Genomic DNA, 21,196 nt, shown 5'->3' with positions numbered 1-21,196 from the left:
CTAACTTTTTAAACTTTGAAATAAAAGTCTGTTTTATACGCTGGATATGCGCTTTCACTCTGCCTTAATTTTTTTTATATCCCACCCTATTTTGATGAATTCAAGTTTAGAGAGTGTAAAGTAACCAGCATACTGCACCTTACAAAACAATTCATTCTCACGTGTAGAGAGGCCTGTACTAAGAAGTGGCACCATTCAGGGAAGGTCACCATGATAGGGCTGGTTGAGTTGCAGTCATTAAGGGGTTAACAAAGTGGGATAGGCAGTTTTTTTCCCAGGCTCAGAGTGCAGGGGAGGAGCAGGCAGGAATAGGATAAAAGGGGAAGGTGGAGTCTAACAGGCAGGGACGTTCGTTAAGGATTTGAAGCCCTACTCGCCCACCCTGTTGCTACAAAGTTGTAATTTGGGTTTGTTTAAGGTTAAAAAATGTTTTACATTTGTCATTGCAGCCTGAGGGGGAGGGGCTCCGGAGGTATGTGGTTCGTTTTGGATGAGGTCTCCGCCACGGGATGGACACCTGGATGGATAAGGTCTTCTATGAGCGATACGTTATTGTGGCAAGTAGCTGTCCCCGAGACAGTGTCCGTGTCTGGGGGTTGGGTTACAAGGCTGCTTGCCAGCACTGGTTTTTAAAGCGGAATATAACCCTGCATTTCAACTTTGCTGTAAAACATTATTTACAGCATATTATATGCAAAAAACATTTTTTGTTTACTAGACCAGCATTGGAAAAAATGCTGGTTGCATATAATATACTGTAAATAATGTTTTAGAGCAAAGTTGAAATGCTGGGTTATATTCTGCTTTACCCCTCCAGATCCCTTCCCACTGGGATCTTAATGTTTATGAGTGCAATATTTACATAGTAATTAACATTCTGTTTTGTATGTTATCAATAAACATGGGCTACTTTGGCCTAAATTTTCCAAAGATTGCAAGCAGCCTGTGTTTTCTTGTAAAATTGAAGTTGGGGTATTGTCAGGGGTAGTTTTTGGTGAGTTAGATGGAGCAGTAAGACATGCCCGGTATCATGCCATATGCAAAAATTTGCTAATGTGGAGTTTCTCTCAGGTGTATGTTGGTGCAATAATTTGCACCACCACTCATGATTTGCTTTCCTGAGTTTTCTGGCTTGGTTATCACAGAACAAAAACTCTCTGAAGTGCTAAACATGGTCAGCTTCCAGGAAAATCTCTCTGTTCTTTACACAGCACCATGCCCATTACTAGTGGGCACAGTAGCCCTCCCCAACCCAGAGGGTTGCCCAATACTGAGAGGCAAGGGATTATGAAGCTGTGAAATCCATGTTAATGGATCTTAATTGCTCATCTGATTTAATTCTGCCAGCACTGCCTACATTTATACTTTACGCTTTAGGTCTTATGGTAGAAATGCGCTTTACAAATGTTTTGTCGTTGTTGTACAATCAGCAGGATAATAGGACTGAGCTGCATCGGGTCGCAGCAGGAAATTCAAAGTCCCACCAGATAGTGTCTCCTCAAACAACATACAGTAGAAGAAGGCGTACATCAAAAAAGGGCGTCGGGAAAAAAGGGCGCGTGGTGTAAACGATAAGCAGTATTATCATTTATAGAAATATTGTGTAGAATTTCGTTTACAAATAGTGTTTTAAGAATTTATAAATCATTAAATAACGTGTATGAGATCGGCAATTCTTAAAACGTTAATCTTCCCTGTTTCTAAACTGAAACTTATATTTACGTTTGTTAAAAACCCTCCCTGTACCTATCCCTAACCCCTAGACCCCCTGTTGGTGCCTAAACTTAAGACCCCCCTGTTGGTGCCTAAACCTAAGACCCCCTGTTGGTGCCTAAACCTAAGACCCCCCTGTTGGTGCCTAAACCTTAAGACCCCCTGTTGGTGCCTAAACCTAAGACCCCCCCTGTTGGTGCCTAAACCTAAGACCCCCCTGTTGGTGCCTAAACCTAAGACCCCCCTGTTGGTGCCTAAACCTAAGACCTCCCTGGTGGTGCCTAAACCTAAGACCCACCTGGTGGTGCCTAAACCTAAGACCCCCTATGGATCATAATGTTTTACAAACATTAATAAATAAAAAATGTGAATAAAAAAATGTAAATAATTTTTTTGGGTGGATAATAATGTTTTAGAAACGTTTTAGAAATAGTGATTTAGTATCTTTATAAACGTTATTTGTCACGGGCTCATTTTGTAAAGTTAAATCATCACAAGCACAGTTATAAAACCTTAAAAATCTCCGGGCGCCGTTTGTAAAACGTTAATAATCTCCTGCGCCTTTTTTTCCCTGTTCGGCACCCATTAAACGATATTTATAATGGGAGTGAATGGGGCGCCCTTTTTGTCCACTTGTCTCATGCGCCCAAATCTCCTGCTTCCAGAAGAAGACTTCAAGCCATACAGAAAAGCATCAGCTGTAGGACGAGTTGACGATTCTTCAAGTAACATAAAAGAAGACTTCTAGCAATGACACACGGCTTCCCCAATATGTAGGCAGTGAATCAAGATGGGGTCCTGGAGAAGAACACTGGAAACTTCTATGGGTATTGGTAGAAATCTAATATGAATACCCTATGTGGTTAATTGGCTCCTATTTACAGGGCCGGCGGTTTCACAGAGATACAGTAAAATTGCACTAATGTTGAGCCTGTCCATGCCAAAAGCGATTCCAGGTATGACCCTTGCTCTACTTGGTGAATAAACATGATTCTGATGACACATCTCTTATCTTCTTTGGGTAAATCAAGATTGTGCACACATGGGGCTTGATTCACTAAACCGTAATAACTCGAATATCACACCTTATCAAAAATATCACACCTTATCAAAGATATCACACCTTATCAAAAATATCACACCTTAACAAAGTTAACATGCCTTATCAGAGTAGCATAGCGAGCGCTACAAACTTATGCCTGCTAATTGGCAATGGCACTCATCCTGCCCTGAGCCCCTGCGGGTTTCGTAGTGCTCTGCTGTAGTAGCTATGCTACTCTGATAAGGCGTGTTAACTTTGATAAGGTGTGATATCATTGAGAAGGTGTGATATCTGAGTTATCACGGTTTTGTGAATCAAGCCCAGGGAGTGCTACTGCGGGATTGAAAAACAATAGCTGGTTAATGGTTGAATCTAAGCAATGTTACCTATGCATAAAGAATGCAGCAATCAGAGCAAGAAATTCAAGGTTAACCGGTGTGAACAAATGGCCACTAATGGTGCTCTCAGCACTAATGTGACTATTTTCCCAATGTAGGTCTCATAGCCATTCACAATTGTACTCTATCTTTCCCTGTGCTTTGCTGAGGAGAACAGTTTGTCAACCCTGCCCCCCACCCCCTTTGAAGCCAACCTCCCAGGCTAAGACCAATCACTAGAGTGGCGAGTAGTGATGAGCGTAATGACCTAATTACGGTTATATGAAATTTCACGTAATTTGCGAAATTGTGATTACGGACGTAAACGGAAATTTGTAATTTAGCCAAATTATGCAAGATTTTGCATTTACGCAAAATTTCATAATTCAGATCGTTTTTCGTAATTACGGCCATTTCCATAACAGATCTGAATTGTAATTTCATGTTTAACGCGGAAATTCGTCTGTTTCCCAAATTGTGTTCCAATCCGGATCCTCCTGATACATTTAAAGTGACAGCACCCCCTCCCCTCATTGTTCACTCTCCCGTCAGAATTCAGCAGACTGCCGTCAGGTCAGTTCAGAGTGAAAGGAATTTGTTACAGTAAACAAAAGCAAATTGTAATGATCCGCTCAGCTGGCTGCACAGGCACGCAGCTGTTTGACCATTCCTTATGTCTGAGAGATGCAGGTCTCTGGAAAAGAGACCTGACTTCATCTTGCAACTTTCAGAGTTGCTTTGCTGAGAGATTTGCATACATGCAAATTGCTCAGCTGTCTCGTTTGAGGGCTGGCAGCATAAAAGCCTGCTGCTGACCAGAAGGCTTCGCTGGTCATAACGGTTTGTAACACACTCCTGGAGTGTCAGCCTTCTCTGTTGGATTGTTAGCTAACTTAGAGTAATTCTGGGGGCTGTATTAGACACCCCTCTAGTTCAGTCAGGTTGTATATTTGTATTGCCTGTTCTGTCTGTCTGTTGGGTGCTAACCAGAGCAGCGGTTGCTACTGGTAGCTCCTTCTGTTTCTTTACTTGGATCGCACTTGCTCTGGCGGAAAGAGCAGTGCATCCTGCTAGCTCTGTTGCTTTGCTTGGATCGCACTCGCTCTGGCGGAAAGAGCAGTGGATCGTATCTCTCTCTTATTCCTGTTTTCGTTTATCTGTCTTGTCTGATACGAACGCTTGCTGGAGGCTCGGTGAGGTAACCGTTAAGCAAGCGCTCGCGTCCTCTGTTTCGTGTTTGTCTGTCGGTGGTTAGTTAGGCGTGCTTGTCTCTGTTGTGCTTAACATGCGGAGATCGCGCTGTAAATGCGTTCGCTGTTGCGAATGAGTGCGGTGTTCGCGTTTTGTTAGCGTTTGTTATTTTCCTTATCTTCTCATTGTATGATTTGCTGTGCCTTTGCTACTCTCGTGCCCTGTCTTGCTTTAGCCTTGTGTCACCTCTGGCAATCGCCTCTCTCGCGATTACGTTCCTACTTCGTATCTGCTGTTGTGTGTGCACCGTCGCGGGTTGGCGACTAGATTTGTGCACACACATACATTCTGTCCCTGTGCTCATTCTCATTCGCAATCGCTTCCCTTGCGATTGCTTTCTCACTTGGTTTCCTCTGTTGTGTGTCCACCATCGCAGGCTGGCGACTAGATTGGTGGACATACATACAATCCTCCTCTGTGCTTATTCAGTCTTGTGTCGCTGTTAGCAATCGCCATCCCTTGCGATTGCCTTCTCACCTGATTTTCATGGTTGTGTGTTTATCGTTGCAGGGTGGCGACTAGATTGGTGGACACACATACACTCTGTCACTTTACTCTCTCTCTTTAAGGGCTATCTTGCCCTGCGTTTCTTCCCTTCGTACAATTCCTGTCTGGCATCTGTGGCAGGGCAGAGGATCTGTTCCTCTGCACTCCACAGCTCCATCTGCCGACAGGAATCTCCCTCTACAGGTGCGTTGCACCTTTTGCTGGGTTCTCTCAAATGATACGCTTGTGGAGGATTTCCGCAGTGTCAGCGCGCGTCCTGTGCGCTGACCACGGAGAGAATTCCACAATCGTTACACAAATTAAATGTTTACAACATTATTTACCAGCACTTCAGGAACTCTCTCAAACGCAGGTTAAAAAACACATGTTAATCGATAGTGTCCCTTTAACGGTGCCTGAGTGGCTATAGTGTGTGTGTGTGGCAATAGACAAATGGGGATTCCTGCAGGTACCCCTAAAGTAGACTAGCACAGAGGAACTTGCAATAGGTCTTTGTCAGCATGGATGTCATAATCAGAAATATTTTGACTACAGTTTTATAAAGCCTTTAAAGGCTTAAAATGATAAAGTAGTCTATAGACAGAGCCAGGATTAGAGACTCCTCTATTACTTTCTGCAGCTCAGCCTAAAAAGTAATTTCTTGATCATATTTTTCTCTATATTTCTCTAGGTGAATCTGATATTGACAATCAAATGCTATGTTGTTTCTGATTTTGAAGATCTCAGCTAAACAATATTTGATAGACCTGTTATTTGGATGGTTTGTGATCAGCGCATTAAGTGGAATTAACAGTATTCACAACTTAACATTCTGAAGGTATAACCGATATACATTTTTTGATTCATCTGAAGGTCATTGCATCTGAAGTGTGTGCATTGGGGCCAAAATAAAAGCTTGTAGAAACCCTTTGAAGTTCATGTATTCCTGTTATTTGGGGCTCAATAGCATTAGGATTTTGTTTTGTTTTTTAAGTAAGGAGGATTTATGAGTCTCCTTCTAAATCCGTGCTGTCCAACTCCAGCTCTGAGGGCCACAGTCCTCCTCACACGTTTTTGGCACAACTCAAATTTTTATGATGGGGCTGAAAGCTATGGATCATCAAGTAGAACACATTTCTCCATATCTCTGTCCATTCTTAAAGCAAGTCTCACCTAAGGAGAGAGGAGGCTCTGGGTTCTATAGAGCCTTCCCGTTCTCCTCACTGTCCCCTCGTTCCTCTGCAGGCTTCACACTTCAAATCTCCCACTGCGGGAGATTTCAGAAGTCTTTGGAAGCACTCGGGCTCCCAAAGACGGGCAGCTCTGTACTGCTAATGCGTGAGAGGGGGCGCTCGCGCGTGCACAGTGTGGAGCAGCCTGTCTTTGGAAGCCCAAGTGCTTCTGAAGACATCCCAAAGCGGAAGAGAGCAGTCTTCCACCGATCGGTCGGGGACTGCTTATAATGGGGGAGCCTGCGGGGGGACGCAAGGACTATTAGAGACCTGGAAGGCTCTATAGGACCCAGAGCCTTATCTCTCCTTAGGTGAATATCTGTTTTTTTATTTTTACTTCAGACTAACTTTAACACTGTCATGGATATGGCCCTCAAAAACTGCTCTGATCTAAATGAAAACAGTATTAAAATAATCAAAATATAAATGTTCTGTACAGGACACAATGTAAGAACTCTATTTCTAAAGAACATTCTGGTTTCTTTGTTTACATTTCTATCACCCTCCTTCTCACATTCACACACATAAACCCACACATACACACACACCAACCCCAACCCAGCAATATACCCCATACTCACTACCCACTTCTAGGGATCTTTAACTTCAAATGTCACATGACCCCACCCTCAAAACAGATGACCAGAAGTCACTTCAGCACGAAACATGCTGTCTTCATGCTTCTCCTTTACACAAACCCCTTGCCAATCTAACATTTGGTTTGCTATTGCATATTTACCGTAGATGTATTAGACTGATAGAGCTCCACTAGCATGATATGTCTTTGTAAAATATAATAACTGGAGCATGTCTTCATGCACATCATAGATGATAGTTTATTGGAGTCCTTAAAGAGACACTGAAGCGAAAAAAAAAAATATGATATAGTGAATTGGTTGTGTACTATGAATAATTACTAGAAGATTAGCAGCAAATAAAAAATATTCTCATACTTTTATTTTCAGGTATATAGTGTTTTTTCTAACATTACAACATTCTATAATATGTGCAGATTACACAACACTCAGCATTCAAAATGAGTCTTTCAGAGCAGTCTGTGAAGTAATGACCTCTCCTCTGGCAGAGAAAAAGTAAATAGTCCAAGAACAGTTGAGATAATAAAAGTCAGATAACAGCCCTCTCCACAACTAACTTAGTCGGAGAGCTTAATGTCTTGTTTGCATAGAGATAACAACTGGAGTTTCTCAACTCTTCCTGTACTGGAAACAATTACACTGATGTATCTGATCTTAATGTTTTATTTCTTAGCTGTGCTACACATACAAATCATAATATCATCATTTTTTTTCGCTTCAGTGTCTCTTTAAAAATTAATGCAATCTGGTCCTAAATTTCTTAAAAATTGTCAGCTGTTAAGTAGCAAATGTTTTTGCTATTCTAGTGAAGGTTACACTGGATCATGGAGAGCGTTGCTGAAAAGGCAGTTTATTATTATTTACAGTATACAGCACTGACATCTTCTGCACCTTTTTATAAAGTATATTGTCTTGCCACTGACTGTCCCTCAGAGGGGCTCTCAATGTAATCCCTGCCATAGCTGTTGTCTATTATAGTCTAGGGCCAATTTAACCTCCTAAGTACCAGCGGTCTCTGCCTCCTTAAGGACCAGAGACTGCTGGTACAAGAAACGTCAGAATCCCGATGAATCGGCGTATATACCCGCTGCAATCACCGTCACCGCTGCACGTCTGGATCCTAGGCCACCCACTCTGCCGTCTCTATGACGGCAGAGTTCCTGTGAGCCAGTCAGGAGCTGCTTTCATTGGCTCCTGACCCTGTCTATCAATGTAAGCCAGTGGGAGCAGCTTACGTTGATAGACAGGGTCAGGATCCAATGAAGTCGGCTCCTGACCCGCTTACAGGGCTCTGCCGTCATAGAGACGGCAGAGTAAGTGAGCTGCGGTGGGGAAACAGCGGTGAAATTGCCTGTAGCAACAAAAGCGCCGAGAATGTGTGGCATCGGTTGATTGAAATCTACGCCCTGCCATCCAGATAGCCGTCAAAACAGGACATAGATTTCAATCAGCTTGGTCCTTCACACACATACATGGTGAGAACATACAAACTCCTTGAAGATAGTGCCTTGGCTGGGATTTGAGCTGGGGATGCAGTGCTGCACGGCAAGAGTGCTACCCGATTAGTCATTGTGCTGCCATGCTGCCCAAATCTTACCATTAGTATGACTGCACATTTTTTTTTAAATTGACAACATGGATATTTCAAAGTTATTTTCACTGTAAGTACATTACATCGGATTGCAGTCTCATGCCTGATGTTACTCATGTACCCTCACTATTATCTAACAATTAAGCAGAAGCATATTTACAAATAATGAGGACACAAACAAAATTGATTGGGCAACCCTACAGCCAATCCCATCTCACCTTGGTGACTTCCAGTTCCCTCCCAATGTATGCAAAGATCAGGCATGACACACAGATAACCAAACGTAAACTCAGACTATAGATACAGTAGGTTAGTCATGCTTAAAGTGAACCTAAAGGCATAAAAAAAAATGAGATGAACTCACCTGGGGCTTCCCTCAGCCCCCTGCAGCCGATCGGTGCCCTCACAGCTCCGCTCCAATGCCTCTGGACCCGCCGGCGATGACTTCCGGTTTCGGCGTCACCGGCCGACAGGCATGGGAACGCGAGTGATTGTTCGCGTTCCCAGCCTGTATATCGCCCCCATGCTGCTATTGTGGCCAGGAGCCGCAATAGCAGCATAGGGGGCGATATACAGGCTGGGAACGCGAACAATCACTCGCGTTCCCATGCCTGTCGGCTGGTGATGGCCAAACCGGAAGTCGTCGCCGGCGGGTCCAGAGGCATCGGAGCGGAGCTGTGAGGGCACCGATCGGCTGCAGGGGGCTGAGGGAAGCCCCAGGTGAGTTCATCTCATTTTTTTTTTGACTTAAGGTTATCTTTAACCCATTAGCAGCTTCAATAGGTGCACTGCTTTGACCTCAGTCGGCAGAACTCGTTCTTGCAATGTTTTGATCTCTCTCCCTTGCAGAAACTATAGAAACTGAAAGCAGAAGTCCTCTGTTACTGTCTCACATGACGAGTGGCCATAAATACACAAATAAATCTAAATAATTAGAAGCAAGAAAATGTAACAAATAAATAAATGTGCTAAAATAAACTGGGCTGGAGCACGTGCAAGTCTCTAAATAATTGGCTGCTAAAGGGATACAATTCCAATGGTGGGAAATCTGTAGGGCAAGAAGAGAGACAGGCAAAATTGCAGCAGCCGCAGCATTCAGGGGCAGCCCTCCCATGAAACAGACTGAATCACGTGATTCAGGGCAGCAGACTGTAGGGGGCAGCATCAGCTCTACACTCAGCTGATCTTTTTCAGCCTCTCCCTCTGCTCTGCTGCTTCTGCCTGGAGTACAGAGCTTGCCTGCTGTTAGTCTGTGTGTGCTGGCAAGCCCCTTACTTAAATATGCACTGCTCTCTGCTAACCCCGCCTCCTCTCCATGTGCCATTCTGCCCTCTGGTTCCCCTGCAGTTTATTGCTGTGCATGTATAACTGAAGATAGTGTGGTGGGTGGCTGTGTGTGTGTGCGCACTTGCTGCCCTAGCCAGCCACCTTTAGCTTTCAGCACCCAGCCGCACACCTACACATCCGCACTCAGCCGAACACCTATCAGCACCCATTCACTTGCCCATCAGCATTCAGGCCAAACAGGTAAAAAGGGCACCACCATAACGATTACTGTAATTTGGTTACTCAAGTTTGCTTCAGACAGAAAAGAGTCTAGTACAGGCATGGGCAAACGTGGCCCTCCAGCTGTTAAAGAACTACAAGTCCCACAATGCCTTGCAGGAGTCTGACAGCCACAGTCATGACATAAAGGCAAATGCATTGTGGGACTTGTAGTTCCGTAACAGCTGGAGGGCCAAGTTTGCCCATGCCTGGTCTAGAACCTGCCCTGACAGCACTCCTGTATAGAGTGTTCATACTCTTGGAAATGGAGAGTGTTAGTAAACCATAGTCAGGAGTCCGACTCCTCAAATCTCTTCAGGAGACAGGAGGGGGCAAGAGCAGTAATTCAATATAATTAAAATATTGATCAGGAGCAGTTAATGGTGTATTTAGTATTGTTTGGTTTAAGTATTGTAAAATTTAATTTCATGTAATGTTGCCCGCCTGTATTTTGCCAAGTTTGTCTTCATAAAAGAAGTTCATCTGAGCATGTGTGTCTCTGTAATCAATCCCAGATATCCCTGTGAAGTTTATACACTACAAGGATAGGCCAAGTGACGGCTATAATTTGCTGCTATATCTGAAATAAGTTGACTCTTTAAAACATCCCTACAAAACTCTTTGACGGAGGTGAGAAGAAATATTTTACAGCGCTGTGAAGGCCAAGATTAGGTCATGATAACGAGTCAATTAGATGCTCAAATGGGCTCAAGGCAAAATTTGAATTAGTGGGTGTTAATTTTAGTCAGCTAGCTAGACGCTTGGAGTAAAGAGGTGCAAATAGTTTGCAGCTGTTCACAGATCTGCAAAAAACCCGAGGAAGGAAAACTACCCGAGAAGAAGAAAAGGAACATGATATAAGGTAGTTGTATGTTTAATCCCTCGGAGTGTCGGAAACACAGAGCAGATGTTGTGTTCGCATACTGATCCATGGTAGGTGTTCTAAGACTCACTACGTAACCTAAGTCATCGTCAAAACCCCATCTATAAAAAAGCCAAGCTAAAGAGGATCTCTAGGAAGGTAGATGCAACACTTTTGAAGTTTAACTTGAGTCATTTTTTTTAAACAGATAAAACAATAAAAACCCAGTGTGGAGTTATTGCTGTCTGCGCTCTAGAAGGAAACCTGAGATGAGAGGGGTATCATGGTTGCCATATCTATTTCTTTTTTAACAATACCAGCAGTGATGAGCGAAAATGGCAATATTTTTTTTGCATTCATTCTCGAAAAAATAATTTTCAGCGAAAATGCCATAAAAAATAAGGGTTTTTTTTTTCTTGTATTTTGCGCTTCACACAAATTTTTATGGTTCTTGGCAGTAAGGCCTCATTTACATTGTGAACCGCAGATGGCTGTGCACACCATCTGTGCCACCATGTGTTGCGCTGCTGATCCCATTCACTACTGTGAATGCGTCAGCGCAGCGCTTTTTCTAAAAAATGCGTGCAGCAGTACAATAGCGCATAGCACTGCTGCGCACAGTGTGCAGCACATATAGAGCTTGATTCACAAATACATGATAAATTCTATCACGGCCCTGATAAGCTCAGCGCGTGGGTTAGCGCAGGTTTGCGCGAGTAATAGTAAAGGTTTGCGTGCATTAACTTTACCCCGTTCATGCGCTAACCCATATATTAGCACATGAATGGGAACGTTAATGCGTGCAAACCTTTACTATTACGTGCGCAAACCTGTATGCGTGCTAACCCGCGCGCTGAGCTTATCACCGCCGTAATAGCATTTATCACAGATTTGTGAATCGAGCTCATAGTGTGAACATCAGACAGTGCAGTCTATACACTTCTATGTTCCTGCGTTTCAGCACACTAGACGTGTTTCCAAAATTTGCACAACAATGTGTATAGTGTGAACAAGGCCTTAGGGTAAAATAGCTCATGGAGTGACGTGTTAAGTGATATTATGTATAACTCTTTTACAGATCATAGTTATACAATGTAAAAGGTGAATAACGTATATCCATATTAGAATGTTGTTCTTTTTGGTCTGCCTGTTGCATTCTGGGATGCTGTGCAGATCAAAACAGACTATAATAGCCCCCTATATTGCCTAGATTCAGACACGTATAGCCTCTGGATGCAGAATGAGTCCTACTTAACCATTGTCCTTTTTCAAAATAAATCACGTCAAATGTCATCTCCATAATGATTTCTTCTAATAAAGTGAATGACGTTAATTAAAAGGACAGATTAATTCCAGCGCAGAAGTACATTAGCACTGGAGGGCGAGGTATGTCCTTGTTTTCATGAGGACGGTAGCAGGTTTGTAAACCATGATGCTGTTACTGCTGCAGGCCTCTTTATCACCGATCTGGGACAACAGAATTGCTGAACAATTTTTTTCCCACTGAATTCACAAGTATTGATTGGTCTTCATTTAGAAGCATTAAGCTACTGTACATGTCAGTAATCCAGGCAACTAATGGGGCCTTGGTGGTCAACAGCTCCATTGTCCTTCCCTGCTGCTTTACTGCACAGGAATACACAGACAATGTTTGGCACAGAGAAGGTTCTTTCTTATCAATATGTGAATGGACTTAGCTGTCTCTGCTTGTTCTATGCTCTATTGCACTGCTTCTAGCTTGTGCATTGCTCTTGCATCGCAAAGAAATGCCTCTACATATACTATTTAAATTTAACTACTTACCTCCCCCAGTGTCTTATTACTCCCTAAAAATGTGCATATTAAAAAAAATCACAATTAAAAAATATACATAAATAGTTACCTTAGGGTCTGAACTTTTTAATATGTATGTTAGGAGGATATATTACTGTTAAGAGATTTTTATTTTTTGTTTTTGCATAGATGGGCTTGTAATTAGTGATGGACGCAAAACATAAAAAAATACACCTTTATTTCCAAATAGAATATTGTCGACATACATTGCGCTGTGGAAATATTTTAAACATTGCAATAACCGGGACAAATGAACAAATAAAATGTGTGTGTTTTATCCACAGAAAAACGTTTTATTTTAAAACTATAATCGCTGAAAACTGAGAATTAATGATTATTTTCAATTTTTTTCTTATTATTCCAATTAAAATGCATTTAGAATAAGATAATTCTTAGCAAAGCATACCACCCAAAGAAAGCCTAATTGGTGGGGAAAAACAAGATATAGATATTTTTGTTGTGATAAAGTTATTAGCGAATGAAAGGGACGAGCGCTGAAAAGTGAAAATTGCTTTGGTCCATAGGGGAAAAAATCCCTCAGTGGTGAACTGGTTAAAACGTCCCTCTTTCTTATCTCAAAATGTTAGGAGGTATGTAATAATCTGGCTCATCAAGGACATTCACTATGATAAGCGTGCAAGCAAAGGAAAAGGAACGATCTGTCCATGATTACTGGAGAAGGGTCTCACAAGGGCCCCTCAAATTTAGGGGTCCTGATGTGGTTGCAACCTCTGTCTGCATCCCCTGTTGCTATGCCACTGATAATGCAGATACCAACCAATATGGTCCTGTTTGATTACAGTTACATACGTGTGTGTGTGTACGTGTGTGTGTGCGTGTGTGTGCGCGTGTGTGTGTGCGCGTGTGTGTGTGTGTGCGCTTGTGTGTGCGCACACACAACTTGTTACTTTACTAAAACTCATCATTATAAACAACAAGCAAAGGTGATGTATTATTCCTGGAATACTTTGAAAGTAATACAATGCAGTCTCACTAATCTCATGTTCAAATATGTTATCTATGTTTTAGAGGTTGCTTAATAAAAATATCATTAGAATTATGAATAATTCTGATACACTGCATGATTTATAACTGATCATTTGCGGAGCTTGTTAGCTACCTTGTAAAGCCAATGATGAGAAAAGGTTATTGTCTCATCAGCTCATTAGGCAGACACTGTAGAAAGACACACAACTGTCAGGCTTGTTGAGCTTTGATGTTCCATTAAGTGATCAATGCAGATTACTGATGTCTGGCTAAATGTTTTTCAACTGCATGAGGTCGATATTTGTTAGTTTGTTGGTAGAATAATTAATCAATCGATACAGGATGCCTCTACTCCAGAAGAACTGCCGCTATTTATCCACTGTGCTTCGGAAGTTATAAATATTTCAGTGTGCTCTTCATTAAATAGCTGTCGGATGGTCTGGCTGAAACAAAAAGAAAAACATGGTTTAAATTTTAATTTTGTTTACATCGTCCACCACTTGCAAGTTCTGATGACACAACTTCTGAGATAATGAAAGAATGCTTGTTATTGTTTATTGTAGATTCTTTAGAAAAGCCAAAGTCTATGAAACTTTTTCACAGATCGGAACGTATCATCTATTAGCTTCGACCAGGGTGTCCAAACTATTTAGGCCAAAGCGTAACAACAAATCTTGGGGCTCCCCAATGTTCTCACTCTTTCTCTTGCCTACATCTGGTGGCCCTTACTGCCCGGAGGTCCATTATACAAGGGTCATAAAACAAGTGTGGCCATCATAATCTAAGCCACAAAAACACCTGATCTGGAGGATGGACCCCTTTATTGTAGGAAGGTAAGGTTAACAGTTGGAGCCCTCTCCCAGCTCTGCAGGGGCTTCCCATGTAGTTATGCTTCTGGGCCAAGGACCAATATCACCGTTATTGAGAGTGTTCTGTGGTCAAACTACCTTCATGAAATTAAAAACAGTTTTTGCTGATTTTTGTAAGGGCCTGTGACATTGTCAAATAAAATATTACCATAGGGAAAAAACATGAACCATCTGCAGTTAGCCTGTGCCAGCTGTTAACTAGTGGCTGTTACTGCTGCCGTCACAGTGGCAGCTGCTAATAAGTTTCTGCTACTGCTGCAGTGGTGGCTGATAACCTACAGGCGAGCAAAAGGGGAGGCAGCACGGCAGCACAAGGTGGCCTCTGCGTGAGGCGCCACAGCTACAGTCTTTGGGCTGCATGGAATTGACAACTGTAGAGAGCTTTGGAGGCCATCAGAAATGTTTTGGCGGGCCACATTTGGCCCTTGGGCCGGACTTTGGAAATGCCTGGTTTAGATGTATGTATGACCAAGCATTATCTCTTTTTAGGCGCAATCTGAAAACTCACCTCTTCAGGAAAGCATACTCTCCTACCTAAGACACCTCAGCCACTGACCACCATTTTTACCACCTTATCCACAGCTTCCCTTTACCTACTGTCCTATCCCTTAACCCTTTAGACTTTGAGGCATTTTGACAGGGGCTCTGTTCCCCTTTTGTCTCTCAATGCTGTGTAATGTGTGAGCATATCTCCCACCCCTGTGTAAAAATCTGTAGTTTATTTGTTTGCTGCATCAGCAGTAATCCACCACTGTCTTTTATTACCTGCTGTATTGTTTTTGTATTCTTATACCAGGGGCGTAACTAGGCCCCACTGGGCCCCCCTGCAGAATTTCATTGCGGGCCCCCCCCCCCACCCTCCCTGGGGCCCGCTCGGGCCGTTTTGTGTGGGCTGGAGGGGTGGCAGCATGAGGGGAAAGCCTTGGCCACAGTCGGCGGGGAGAGGGAAGTTCCCCCCCTCTCCCTCACCTCGGGGCTTTCCCCTCTGCGCTCCCCTCCAGCTAGTTACAGTTTGGGCAGCGGGCAGCTGCGGCAAGATACATACCTTCTTCCTTGCGTTCCACCGCATACTCCTCGCTTTAGCGGCTGACGTAACTTCTGGAAATGATGTCAGCCGCTAGAGCGAGGAGTAGTATTTTTGTGTAGGAGGTAGCATTTTCCACATTACGGGCTTGATTCACAAAGCGGTAATAACCTAGTTAGCATGCCTAAAGACTTTTGGCGTGTAAAGTAGGGTGCTATCTAGGTTAGCACCGTTTTTAAAATGAACTTGCATGCAGAGTATTGCGTGCAAATCGGTGTGCGTGAAATGAAATGTCAAATCGTGGTGCGACGATGCGCCTATAAGGTTGCATGGGGTGCGACCCTAACGCCGCACTATGTGACGTTAAGGTCGCACCCCATGCAACCTTATAGATGCATCGGGTGCGCCGTTTTCATCGCACCGCGATGCGAAGTTTCGCGCGCACCGCGCTGTACATGCGCAAAGTTTTGAGCATGATACTTTTCGCACAAGTTCTTTTTTAAACGCCTAAAAGAGGGGCTTTAACAAGTGTGCTAACAGTTAGCACCACTTTGTTAATCAAGCCCTATATGTGTCAGAAGCATTGATGCTCTCACAGGTAATAACGACTAACGAGTGCTTAAGGACTCAAATTCGTGATTTAAATGAGCTTTAATTAGCTCAGGTGCGCGGCAGGGAGTGAAGGGGTTATTTGCCCATAAGTGCACGCCGTCCCCGCGCTTCAACTAGCTTGCACGCGTCCTATTGGCTGCATTGCAAGCCTCACTGCTTGCACTTCCTCCTTCAAGCCAGAAGGAGGAAGTGTGTGGTGGTGAGGCTTGCAACGCATCCAATAAGACGCGTTCACGCTCATTGGAGCGCATGGAGGACGCGCACTTATGGGTAAATAACCCCTTTACTCCCTGTTGCACACCTGAGCTAATTAAAGCTCATTTAAATCACAAATTCGGGTGCTTAAGCACTCGTTATTACTCGTGATAAGCGGTAACGGTTGCTAGCATTTCATGTGTCAGAGGTAACGTTTATCATTTATTATTTGTTGGTCAAAACAGCTGCATTTGATATTGTGGGGTTATTTTTGCAGCATGTGGCATTTGGGGGCTCATAATTACTAAATGGTATGCTCCTAATATATGAACCAAAAGAAACAATGACACGAAAATTGGTACAGTAAACAGTAGAATTCCTTAATAGTAAACTCCACGGGACCAGGAAAAGTAGTTTACTACATCAGAATTGGTCATACATTGTTTATTTATATAGACACATTTCCTGGGACCTGAGGAGTGAGTTTACTATATCCAGAGGTTTACTATATGGAGATTCTTATGGAGACTTTTGCCTTCAGAACTGCCATAATTCTTCTTGGCATTCCTCCATATTGGCATGATAGCATCATGCAGTTTCTTCAGATTTATATTCTGCACGATGTAGCATTGCTATGGGAACGCACATTACTAACGAGCATTACCGTTACTAATGCTCATTACCTTAGCGACGCTCTCACTACTCGAGTACCACAGGTCATGCTAATAGTGTAACTTGGGGTAAATGTTGCTGGTATCAGCAGTAATCTTTCCTCTCCCTGATTTACATTCTGACATTTATCACATGGTGACATTTTTACTTCTGGCAGGTGATGTCAGTGGAAGTAGCTTCTGCTTGCTTTTTTGGCAGTTGGAAACAGCTATAAACAGCTGTTATTTCCCACAATGCAATGAGGTTCACAGACAGGAAACTGCCAGGACCATGGTCCTCAGTTTCCTGTGGGAGGGGTTTCATCACAATATCAGCCATACAGAGCCCCTGATGATCCGTTTGTAAAAAGGAATAGATTTCGTATGTAAAAGGGGGTATCAGCTACTGATTGGGATAAAGTTTCTCTTTTGTGCATCAACCTCTTTGGCTCTAATGAAGCGAGTCCCACTGAAATGTCACTATGTCTTCTATTTGGAATAAAACATATTTTTATATGAAACATAGTTCCACCAGTGGCGTAGAAATAGGGGGTGCAGAGGTAGCGACCGCATCGGGGCCCTTGGGCTAGAGGGGCCCCGAGAAAACCACCCCTTTATTAGCTCTTTATTGGTCCTGTGCTGATAATATTAACTTCTATAGTTGTTTTGAATAGTATTGATCATTTATCACACAGTCTCCCCTCCTCATCTTGCACCTCTGACACTGTGGTTGTCCTTGATTGGTTTTGGTGTGTTGTATCAATTGTTATCTATAGCATGCTTGTCGGGCCCCAATGCTAAACTTGCACAGGGGCCAACGGCTTCTTAGCTACGCCACTGAGTTCCACGGATAAAATAAGTTACAGGGAGCTTGTAGACCTTTGCAAGGTAAAACCTGTATTTACTGAAATCTGAGTGACTGCCTGTTGGACTGTTCTGGTCAAAATTACCAGCATAAAATAGACTGCACTTCTCAAGTCATTTAATGAAAATCAATATGTTTGCTGCATCATGTAGCTCAGATTATCCAACAGTCCCTTATAAAGCCTACCAGTTAATCTTTGTGTTTATCCCCACAAAATCTCCATCCTAACTGCACTAAGATTTTCAGATACAAAGCCTAGGCAATCTCTGTTCTATTTATTATACAAGATGACTAGAATGACTATCTAAATATCTGTTTTCACTACCAACAAAGCTCTGCATTTGTAGTTCTATTTACCTAGGCACACAGAATCACAAGATTGCTATGGAAAAGTACCATTTAAACATAGTCTTAAATACATATTGTTCCATTCACCTTGCCAGCAATTTGTTTTTGCTTTCTTCCAATACAGCACAAAAGTTGTATGTTGGCAGCAATGATCCATTTTAAGCTCAGTATTTCTGCTCAGCAATCAACCTTGATTACTCTTGGCCTCTGTGGAAACCAAACAAGTGACTCCTTGTCTGTCTATATTCATGCTTGGCCATTTGTCGTTCAAATGACTACCTAAGGAACAGTGGCAAAATGTATGCGGATAATGCTAGGAATATTTTTCTTCTAATAATTGAGCAAAATAGATGAAGCCGTCAAGGTACATTACCAAGAGAAGGCTCTTTACTTTGCTGCTATGATTGGCTGTTCGCGTTGTTGATGCCATCATCGTAGAACCAACTCTAATATAATCACTGTAGGGTATGTTTTACCCATCTGTACAATACGTACAATATACAATACTATGTTCCACTATACGTGCTATAATGTTGCTATGGAATTACAGTTGCACCACTTTGGTGAAGAGAGATTGATTCAGGTTTTCGCCTTACTGGTTTTTAAATCAAATCGGTTTTGGATGACAGTAACAGCCCAAATCAGTTAGCTTTCTATCCGTTGTTTGTTTCTATTGGGGTAAACTACTGCTTATCCATAACTATTGAATTATGAACTACTGTATTGCAGCTACAAGAAACTGTTTCATAAAAAGGATAATAATATGAACTACCGTACTAAAATAATGTTTATATCTGTGGCTACTACTACATTAACTTTGGACTACTACATTGACTATTGTATATGGGCCATTTTCTGTGTGAGATTAGGGTTGGGTCATAGTAAAACACGGGTATTTAACAAATAGGATATCAGTAATTTGACCAATATTCTAATAGTGACTGTAACCAGTAGAATGTTGGTAATTTCACTGATATTTTAATAGAGGCTATATCTGGTGCTCTTTTTGCAAGCACAGCATAATATGACAAACAATAAATAGGCTGTTTGAAGGACAATTCCTTCCTTGGCATTTCTTTAAAATTGCATAAAATTGGGCACTAAAAAGACAACTGTTGTCTTTAAAAAGATAAAAGCTGATAAAAGATAAAAGTGGAATTTCAGAACAAACTTTTCATTTTGATAGAATGGGCAAGGGTTATAAACACTGTTGGTTTTTGTTTTTTTTTCTGATCCTTCAATGGGGAAATTTCTTGCTGTAACTTCCTCTTCTTGAGCAGTGGAATTGGCAGAGAAGATGGGCCATATCCTAATAACTTTTTTTCTGAGTTCTCTCCAAGGAGATACATTTAGATCTTATCTCAGTACTTAGTAACTGAAAAAGTGCTAAAAAGTGGGTAAAGCGGTAATAGCAAACTCATGCTATCGGGGGCTTCCTCCAGCCCCAAGCTCCCAGGACCTCCCTCGCTGCAGCTCTGAAGTCAGCTGTTCACCGGAGCTCCGACCCGGTCCCCGGCGATGACGGGTAGAATGTTGGTAACCAGGTCGCTCTGTACTGTGCCTGCGCGATCGGTGCTGTCAATCACCGCAACGTGGGCCAGAGCAGACTGCGCAGGCGCAGTAGTTCTGCGTGGAAGCCCCCGGTAAGTACCACTCTTTTTCATAGATTTGCCCTGATAACTCCTTTAAGTATTTTATTGATAAGGTTTGAAAATATCTAAATGGTGAAAATTCAGTAGAAAAGTTAATAGGATAAAGCCCAATGGACCTTATTCAATTCACTGTTTCTCCTAAGTTTTCTCCTAGGTGATATTTTTCACCTTATCACCAATAACATTCCTTGGCCCATATGCAATTGCCATTTTCTCCTGTGTTTTCTCCTAGGCGATATTTTCACAGAAGCAGGAAATGTGTGCGCATGAGGCAAGTGGGCAAAAAGGGCACTGCCATTCACTCCCATAATAAATATCGTTTGATGGGCACCGAACAGGAAAAAAGGGGGCGCCCACTGCCGCCCAAAGATTATTAATGTTTTCAAAACGAGCCCGGAGGTTATTAACGTTTTCAAACTGTGCTTGTAATGATTTAATTTTACAAAATGCGCCCGTGACAAATCATGTTTACAAAAATACTAAACATATCTATCTTATTTAACTAAACCGTTATGTAAAATGTTATCCCTTAGGGCCCATTTCCACTTGTGCGGTGTGAATTAGTCACGGAAAACGCAAAACCGAATCTGAACGCGGATGTGAATTTTACCGCGAATTTGCAGGCCTTTTCGCATATGTTAATGAGTATGCAAATTTAACCATGTCAGTGGCGGTGTGCTTTTACATTGATTTTATGCAAAAACGCCCTTTGCGGTAAAATTCGCATATGAAAACACATGCAAATTTCCTATTAAATACATTGTATGTGCATCGCACACCGCAAGACGGTGTGCGAATGCTCTGCCGTGCAGATTTTTTCTGCACAGAAAAACGCCCAGAAATCCTGACAAGTGGAAACAGTTCCATCCACTTGTATTGTCTATGCGAATCTGCATGCAGGAAACGCATGCAGATTCGCTCTAGTGGAAACGGTCCCTTACTGTTTGTAAAACATTATTATTCACATAATAAAGCAATAAGTAAATAAATAGTACTATATTTACAGTCACTATTTGTAAAACGTTATTATCCACACAATAAAGCGATCACTAAGGGCTCTTTCACATTAGGGCAGATTTTCTGCGTTTCAACGCAAAGGATAAAGTTTGCGTTACCCAAGGTGAAATGAAAGTCCATAGACTTTCATTTTAGCTTTCACATATAACGCAGCCTTTTTGTGCGTTGCGTTACACTGCACCCAGGCGCAGTTTTTTGGCCAACGCTAGCTTTATGCGTTACAATGTTAGTCAATGTAAAACGCACACTATGCGCGTTTTTAATCCGTTAACGCAGGCAATCAGTCCCAGAATGCAACAGAGGAACAATGTAGAAAGTTGAAAACTAAAAGAAAAAAAAATTACCTGCGTTTTTCTATGTCCTGTAACGCATTGAAAACGGATTAAAAACGCACACTCACTGCAGTGCAAAACGCATTAAAACGCATACAACAAAACGTATGCTTTGAG

This window comes from Hyperolius riggenbachi, chromosome 1, assembly GCF_040937935.1.
Source record: "Hyperolius riggenbachi isolate aHypRig1 chromosome 1, aHypRig1.pri, whole genome shotgun sequence".
NCBI classification, from domain to species: domain Eukaryota; kingdom Metazoa; phylum Chordata; class Amphibia; order Anura; family Hyperoliidae; genus Hyperolius; species Hyperolius riggenbachi.
This window is presented reverse-complemented; position numbering follows the sequence as displayed.